The following is a 9,847-nucleotide window of genomic DNA, read 5'->3' as shown; positions in this document are numbered from 1 at the left end:
TGTATGTCAAAATATAGAACCATTTAATCTTGAGCGCAAGATCTCACAAAATGCCTCAGTGAAGATGGCCTGTAAGCACACTTGCTGCTTTGTATTTATGATTATAGTGTCTTTAATAATACAATTAGTCTTTTTCCACAGACAAATTGTGTTACTGAATGGCCTGAAATGTGTGGTACACAAAGCTTTCTGCCCATGAAACTTACTATGTCATTTAGTGTGAAGCAGTGTATCAGCCTTTACAAAGTCTTACTTTAGCCAAACTCAGCCTAGCTAATCTACTCAGACTTAGGTGGGTTCATCTTGGGTTTTTTTAGGTTCAAATGTACCTCTTCAGAAAAACCAATACCACTCTATACCAATTGTGATGTCATGCTAAAATATCAAGTTGCATATATTTTCTTGCTTAAGTCTTAACTTGGGCAATGTTTACTAGAAAATACCAGTGTGAATTTGGGCAAATTGCCATGGAATATCTCGGCAGAAATGACACATAAATGCTTCCTTCAGTTAAAGTAGAAATGCAAGCAGTTCTGAGCCCTGAAATACTCTTTTCTTAAAATATATAGGCTTCCTTCTAGGGATTAACTCAGCATTAGGAAAGCAGCAAAATGGTGATATTGTTCAGCACTCGGGACCAATTTTTGGTGGACTGAGTCTACCCCATTATAGAATGTCTTAAGACACACCTACTTAACACAAACTACTGGGATGCTATTTTCTGCTAATTAGCTCAGTGTGAAGAGAAGCACTTGAAAGATTCTCACTAATGAAGAGTAAGGTGAATGAGAAGTTAAAACATAAATGAGTGCAACAGAAAAATAAAAAACTGATCGAAGTTAAAATTTAGTGATTTACCTGGGTTCTCCTCTACTCCTTATCATGATAGTGGTCGTTGTGTAGCTGGGAAATAGTAGGTTGATTAGGGTGGAAATAGGTTGATTTCAACATTATTTCCTTGAGGTTTTATTGCTTTTGAAATATTTGCTTATTGCTTTTCTTCTATTTTCATCTCGGGTAGTACCAGATTCATAAAATAATATTTATATATTTTGAAGCTACTTGTTAAACTTTTTTATGATCTCTGTAAACTTTTCAAACATGGTAACAGTCCTGTGACAGAGGTGTTGCACCCCTTCTCACATGGTCAAAATAAAGCACTGAAGTTGCCTTTTTTAGTATAATTAACTAGCACAATGAAAAGCTTTTGGTTATTTGGTCTTTTCCTTTAGCAACAATTAATATATTCATACATTATTCCTATAATATAGACACATATAAAACTTGAACTACAAATTAGCAGAAACTTTTATGCATGTGTTCATTAAATAACCATTTATTCTTGATCATAGTAATGAGAACATAGCTAACTTCTGTTAGGCATTTGAGGTTAAATGCTCTTTATTTTAAGTGTTAACAGATTTTTTTCACACTGATCATATCAAAGAATACCAGTATTAAGATTGCAATAAGCCTACTTTTTTCCTGTGGTATGCAGAATGTCTTTGTAATGTCTCAGGATCTGTTTTAAATTAAGTGTGTGCTGATTTGAGCAGCTGGGATCTGGCTTTGGTTTAAATGATCATATTTAGAGGAGTAATAGGACTTAGGAAATATTTCTGAAAATAGCTATTTTAAAACGTCACTGACTAAGTAATGAACCACTGGATGTCACTGTCTTTCTCCAAGTGCAAAGCTCAATATTTTTTTGATACTATGGTAAAGTATTAAGGTAGGCAATTACTGTTTTTGACTTTTCTGATAGGCATGGCTTTACATACAAAGGGATTATGAAAAAGCAATATGGTTAACAATGGTTACAGACAAGACATTTCAACTGCTAAAATAGTAAAGAACCGTTCATATTGTCTGACCTGAAGTGCCCAATATAGGGAACTTGATTAGGAAACTAGAGTCTGTATAGGAAATAGTGAAATAGCTGGCCAGATTCCTACAGAGAGGCTGACTCCTGAACTGGACCTAAGCTTTCTCCATTTCTTATATAAGTAATCTAAAATTAGAATACAAGTACCACTCTGTTTCAATTTCTCCTGAAAACTTATTTGTATTTTACCATTAACACATTTTTTGCATATCTTCTCTTCATGAGGTTTGTATTCATACTGTTTAGTTACAGTTGTAGTATCTTTTAATATCTTGGTGTTTATTTTATGTTGGGTACTATTTAAATGAACTGGTTTTATGACAGGTTTGTGCTTTGCCTTTAGACTTTATTTCATACTATTTTATTATTCAAGGTTGAATGGGAGAAAGACTGTGTTCTGCCTGTGTAGTTCTGTGCAATTCGGTTTTTAGTAACTTCAGAGGGACACTTCTCTTAATAAAATTCTGCATAGACAGCCCATTGATGCAAATGAAGTTAAATCTTGTTTCCTTTCATATTGATTTAAAAAATGTAGCCTGTTAGGTCATATAAAAGAATTGCCACCTGAAGTCTTACTACAGTTTAAGTGCTATACAAACAGATGTAATCATGAAGAAAGCATCAAATGTGTCATTACTTTGCTGCAGAGTCTATTATCTACGCAAGATGCTGAAGCAGAATTGCTTTCCCCAAATTACAGTGAAGTTCAGCATGCTTTGGACCTCCAGTTGAAGGTAGTGTTTGTTCTCTCTTGTGCTTCTGCTATGAAAATATGGCAAGGTGAATTAGTAGAACTGGCACCACTTATTCTTAAATCCATTTAATTCCATTTAACTTTTTAGTAGTTTCCACATCACTTTTAGTTGCACTTTCCCTTCTGTGTAGCTCCTTGAATCTTATATGTGTTCTTGAAACACTCCTTAGCTTCGTTAGCCTAACCAGCTTCTAACCTGCATTTTTAATATATATCCTTATATTAATTTCAGAACAAATGTTTGATAAAGGCAATTCTAAGATTGTGTTCGTATTCTCTGGCCTGCAGCCAAGATGCTTCATCTGTCCACAGGGTTCTTGTTCTCTTGGGTTTTTTTGGATGCTTTTAAATGCTGACAGCTACAGATACAAAGCAGTGTTATTTGCATGAGCAATAACATTCATGAATCTGTTTTCTGTATATTTATTTTATGATGGCTTATAAGCTTTCTCTCTTGTATGTTTGGGACATACTCTTGTACTGCTCTAGAGCTGGTTTTCCCAAGCAATGGCAGGTGCTTTCTTTTCCAATGCTTGTTTTCATGGAACTTGCAGACTTGGTTTTCTTACTGGTCTGCCAGCTGAGGTTATAGTAGCTAAGGAGAGGGAAGTAAAGATGCTAGTGCTATGGTTCTGTGAACAATTTAAGCCAGCATAAACCTGTGCTGCAACTGAAGGACTTGGTCATTTCTCTTTCCTATTCCTGCCTGCTTGCTTCTTCAACAATATTAGTAAAAGATTTTTGTAGCTCCTCAGTTAAATGATTTACATTACCACTGCAGGCTGGATTAGTTTTAGTCACAATACCGTGTCAGGTTCTGTGTAACTATAATGACTCCTTTCTGATCAAATAACTGATTGCAAAGGTAATGGTTTTTCTGGATAATGCCTTTTTAAGCTGTACTTTCACTGCTATATCATTTAGACTTAATTGAATGACTTGTGGGAAATCAGAATACAGTGCAGGTAGTGGTTTTTCACATTAAATAATTATATACTATATAAACATATTATAAATTTTTTCTTTGACTTTTATATTCTAATGATGTTTTAAGTGAATTCAAGCTTTGACAATGGAAGGTCAAAGCTCTTCTATACAGGATCTTTATTCTCTGTAAATCCACAATGTGTAGAATAGTAACTTCCCTGAGAAGAATACTGTGGTTTTTTGTGAGTTGTGATATGTAAGTGTTTTCCATGAGCTGAGTAATGTTTTGTTCAGGGTGGCATAGCAGAAAATCACTACATGCTGTGAAGTTAAAGCTTTTATATGAAATCAAACTATTTCTTAACTGTAAACAAATCTCTTCAACTGAGAAGTTTTTGACATGCTAATATACTTACTCACTCCTTCGAAGAGCAAACAGAGCAGAAGAGAGTTTTACTAAACCAAAGTTGAACCAGATTTTTGTATGAGTAAATTTCTCCATAGATCAGACCTTCTGAGTTAAATTTGTTGCTCTGTATACAACTGCAGGTTGTTCAGAGTTCTGGAAAGGTAAGCCCTTCACTCTTTCCTATTCAGGCAGGAACGCGTAGAGCAAAAATAGGACTTAATCATGTTCTTACAGAATATTTGAAAACTGCTTATTCATTAGCAGATACTTCTCTAGGTAAGCTACTTGCATTACAACTAAGTTCAATTTCAGATTTCATGGGCCCAGACAATAAAATAGGGTATAATTTTATTATAATCTAGACTCACACCACTGGTTTAGCTTGCATGTTTGTTTCAGCTGATCAGTATAACACATTATCCAGTGAGTTTTTTTCCTTCTCTTCTGGAAGTAGAAGAGTATTAGGCATCCAGGAAAGGGTGCTTGTCTGTGTCAAACCCATTGGAACCAGGCTGATTTAAAATATTGTTCTTGCTCCATCCAGCAGTTTATTATTATAGTAGAGATGGATACTGCAGAGGTGGAAATGACTGCTACAAATATTGTCAAAACAAGAAATGAAGAACACTACGTTAGTCTTCCTCCAACATCTAGGATGACAGGCTCTGCAGCCTTCTCCTTTGAAGCATAATATCATATTGTCTTGAGGCATTTACCTCATCTCATGGAAGCTGATAGGTTTTTTGCTTTAAATTTTCCTGCACATATGATTAGCCTTAGAGTGAGTATTGAAGTATTTGACAGTTTACTTGCTGTAAATGTACCTTTATTTATTACTTTGACTGAATTATTCATACTTGCAGCATACGATGGGGCTGGCTGCACCTTTCACCTTGCTGAGTGAAGCTTCCTTCAAGGTGTCAAATTTTGTTTTGACCACACTGGAGTGAAATTCAACAGCTTTTTCGTGTTTATTTAGGACTTTGAATTGCTGTTCACTTGGATAAGAAGCAAAATTACATTGCTAAGCTAAGGCTTGCATGCTATAAAATATTGTAATGTTAGTAGTTCCCATATAGTGGGATAGTAATTCTTGCAAGAGAGGACAATAAATGGATCCACTGGGATGTTTTACCCAAGTCTTAATTTTATAAAAGCTTCTCCTTCCCAAAGGTTTCCATAAAGCCTTTTTGAATGAAGTCCCTTTTGGATATTACCAGTTGAATTAATATTTCTAATATATCATAAAATTTTCTGTACTTATCTTCAGGATTTTATCAGTCTCTTCACTCTCAGCAAAAGCTACATTCCTATCAGTAATTGCTCAATTTTTAAGTCATAATCTACTTTCTTAGTTATGAATTAATCCATTCTGCTAAGTCTTTTCACATAATCAATACTTGACCCTTGCTTATTCTCTATCTAGAGATCTCTTGATTCTCTAAATTACACGTTGACACAGAAGACTCCTATAACCTTAAATCTAGTGGAAACCTGTTATTCAGCCATAAAGCATTATGCACACACAGACACACACACATACTGTTCACAGTTTAGGTAATCAGACAATAATTTATCTGCCACTGACTTGTTCCAAAATATCATCTTCACAGACTAATGTGATCTTTCTGATCTGTCTTCAGAATTGTAAGAGTGTATGAAAAAGAGGAGGAAGAGGGAAGGAAAAAAGTACAACTTGCATAAAACAATTACTGCTTTTTTCGTCATCTTACAAATAGTATTGCATAGCAAAGCTCACTTCCAAGGAAAGTAAGGCACTTCTGTTGCCTTGAGGTCTGTTCAGTGATGTAAAGTATTATTGTTTTATTTTAGTTGCATAATGAATTAAAAGGCAAGGTTATAAAAATCAAAGATGTAAAACTTTCATCTTTACAAACCTCAAGCTGGGTCTTTAGTATACATCTCTTTTGAATTTAAGTTCTAACATTTTTTTAGAGGTTTGCTCAATCCTAAAATACTGTTCTCTGAAGCCAGATAGCCTTGTGTCAAAAGTTATACTGAAACTGTTTTTAATCTAGAATCTGCAGTAAGACTGTTCCCAAAAGCTACTATTACGCAAAAACTAGTGGTTACTTCTAAATGATCTCATTATTTTATTGGTATATAAGTGTGCTTCCAAAATGTACATTTAGAAAAGACATATTTGCAGCAGGCATGTACTATGAGCTACGAGATTTTTGTTCAGTTGGCAAGAGCTTTTGCCAACTGCTGTGCATAGGGGGTTAAGTCTTTATTGCTTCTTTGGGTTTCGGTGGTATTGAATGCTATGTTGTGCACAAACTTTGAAAGCAAAAACTAATTAAAGCCAGATGTAAAAAAATAATCATAATCAATTGCCAGGTTTAGATGAAGAGATGATTCATTTAGCTTCTTGCACTACCCAACCTGGAAGCTGCTCATTGAAAAGCTCGCATCACTTCTGGGGTGGAAAAGCGTGCAAGTCGTGTAGTTAATTAGGGCAGACATCCATTACCTAATGCCTTCTGCTGAGGTTGTTTATTTTACACACTTAGCAGACTTTAACATTAAGATTTTAACATAACTCTTGAGAGGCATAGAGTCCTTACCGTTGACAACATTCTTTTACTTAAGTAATTCACTAGCAAGACAGTGTGACGTTTGAGTATTACGATCTGTTATCTAGTTATATGCTATTCACTAGTTTTCTAGTTTTGACTACAAGATTTTTAAAACCTGTATTTGAGCACAAAAGTTCTTGAAACCCTATGTGGTTTATATCCGAATCCCTGCTCTGGCTCTCTAATTTACTATTTGTACCATATTGATGCTCAGTGACTGCAAGAAATTTCAGGCCTGAAGAAATAGAGACATTTAAAAGTTCTTCATATTTAATTTTCTAACAGGAAAATTAATTCCAGGCTTTTTAACTATGACTTCAGTTACCTTTACATTAGGTTTTGAGCTACATCTCCCTGCTATCATCTCACTTGACATTAGTTTTCTTGCGCAGCTTGGTCTCTAGCCATAGTTCTGGAAGATAGACAGCCTAATTTGATCTTTCTGAATTTAACCATATCACTATATATGATCTTGAAATGAAATTCTTGGCTGTCCTATGCTTATTCTCAATTCAGTGTACTCTTACAGTTCCAAGGTTTCCTAAGGCCGCTGATTAGCTGAACAATTAATGAAAAGTATAATGAAGCTTGAACTTAAATTCATAAATTTCTCAGTACAAAATACGAAACTCTCTAATAAAAGAGCAGCTATGAACATTATATATGACATTACTGAAGTTTTTTCGTTCAAGTTCAGTGTATTAGGAACTTTCTGAAATAGAAGAACTACTGTGCTTAGAGTTGGCTTGAATTCTGAAAGATTCATGCCTCTGGAAATACAGTGTATAGGTTTAAGCAATTGCTCTGCTGACCATTGCTTTGTTTTCTATATTGAGGGAATAGGATGGGTCTTTAGAACCAGCTACACTTTCACTGTAAAACTTTCACAAAGTTGGTATTGGGTATATCATTCCCACTTCTGTCCTGTCATATTACACAAGTACAGTACACTACCAACTAGAAGAATAACATAGATTACCTGACTCTTAAGTATTACTTACGTCCTACCTTAAATTTAACAGTTTCCCTGGTCTTAGATCATTTATATAAGGTACTTCTGAAATTTTTAATTTCTAGCACAAACTGTTTTGGCAGTCACTTCCCAGTTTGAGAATGCAAGCCCCAATTAAGGCTTTTCTTTAGGCAAACTTCGAATGTGATGGGAGGAGTAGGAAGACTCATCCACTGAGTCAGTTGTTTACCACAGGTTTTATTTTATTTGAGGGCACTTATGCTGACTCCTTATACACCTTTGTAATGATGAAGTTACTTTATTCCTACTTTTCCTTCAGGGGAATAGAATCAAATGTGCTTAATTTTTAGGCAGAAAACTGGCAAAAGTTTATGTAATTAATACTCCTTCCAACAGAATATGAATTAAAATTAATTGGAGCGCATTGCATTTAATGTCTTTGACTGGCATCTTCAAACAAGTGAAGTGTTTGAAATAGTTGCATGTTGAGCACCTGCCTCTCCTCAGGAGTCCTGAAGATCCCAGCCTTTAGCATAGTTGTTCAGATCCTGACATATCTTGGCTAATAGACAATTTGTTGTTTTCTGATTATTTTTTTTTTAGCCCATTATGTGCAACTAATCTGCAGCATAGAACTCGCATTAGCTCTTAGAGCTGCCTCCTCCTTTGTCTTTGCGTATAGTCATCTTGCTTCTGGAATTGCAGGTGAGTGAAGCAAGTTTAAAACGTACAATGCAGAAAGCAGCCGTTAGTAGCTGATGGACTTCAGCTTCATTAGAAACATTTTTGTTTTTCTTGGGGGTGGAACTGCTGAGGAGAGGTACTTAAAACATACTTAATATAGCAGACTTGTCAGTGAAAGGCATTCAGATTATTAGCAATTAGTTTATAGTGGAGACTGAATGAGAGGAGAATTTGTATTTAAATTACCATTCATAATTTGCTGTACTGTTTTTTTCGAGTACAGAAGCTTCTATTGCTTTAGCACAGGTCTCAACAGACAGCTATTTGAAATAATCAAGATGTACTTTAGTTTGTAGGCATTTGGGATATGACTTGGAATGACCAGAATGCATGTATAGGTCTGGTATAACTTTAATACCAAGCTGGGAAATACTGTGCTAACACTGAGTATAAATCCTGTATTGGCAAACCTAGTTCTTATTAATATTTTTAATAGCTTGCTATTTCTCTATTTTTCCTCAAGCATGTTGTGTTACCAAAAGGTTTTTAATAGGTTGCTATTTCTCTTTTTCCTCAAGCATGTTGTGTTACCAAAAGCTTAATGGATAGCTACAGTTAAAACAGAAAGTGTAGCTATATGCACAGAGCTATTTACTTATGGTGGTGTTACCTGCTTTTCAAGCTGAGGGCTGAAGTGTTTGGCATTAGCTTTAAAATGCTAAAGCTGTCTCTTTTGACATTTTGCTGGAGTCCTACATGATATTAGTTTATATTTATACAAGTACCAAAGTATTAGGGATCAGTTTATACTGTCAGTCCATGCCCAGTCCAGATTTCAGTACAATAGTTGGTTGAACGTAAGCACTAAAGGTGGGAAATTAAAATTCTAATGTTCAAGTACTGTATAATTGAGGATTCTGAATGAAAGCCAGGATTTGTATCCCAGTCTAGTTGAAGGGTTTACTCAGGACCGGGGATGTGTTTTCAGACAATGACTTTCACAGTGGGAAGTGAAATGCATATGTTACCCAGTGAACATGGAAATAGTTAGTTACCACCTGAAGCAGCAGCCCAGCTATCTTCAGAGTCTGTAATTGATTGTCTAATCTACAGAAAGTGGTATGGCTCTACTAACTAATGTTGAAGTAAAACTCGTGTGGAATTTGATCTTTTGATCAAACATTCACAAATACCTCATTTAAAAACAACTTATTTCTCAGTATTAAATGTGCAAACAAGGCAGAAGAAACCATATTAAATACCTAGTAGCTTTGTGCTGCTGGTTTTTGGGGTTTTGTTTTGGTTTTTTGTCATTATTCTTTACCTCTACTTGAAGTATATCTTTATCAGAAATTTGTGTGTGCTGTGCTTTTCCTTACTTTTATAGTTTAGTTATAGAAAATAGAAGTCAAAGCCTGACATGAATATTAGATATTCTGTGATATGTGGTCACATATTTGCTTATCACATGCTGAATATATAGATTGCATTAAAGCATTGTGCTATCGCACTATTTCATTTTCTCAGCAAATGAGCTGAATAAAACTGAAATGAAACTGCTCAGAAAGATATCTTTTCCTTTGAACTACATGCTATAAACAGAAATGATAGCTGT

The sequence above is a fragment of the Ciconia boyciana genome, chromosome 9 (assembly GCF_034638445.1).
Source record: "Ciconia boyciana chromosome 9, ASM3463844v1, whole genome shotgun sequence".
Taxonomy (NCBI): Eukaryota; Metazoa; Chordata; class Aves; order Ciconiiformes; family Ciconiidae; genus Ciconia; species Ciconia boyciana.
This window is presented reverse-complemented; position numbering follows the sequence as displayed.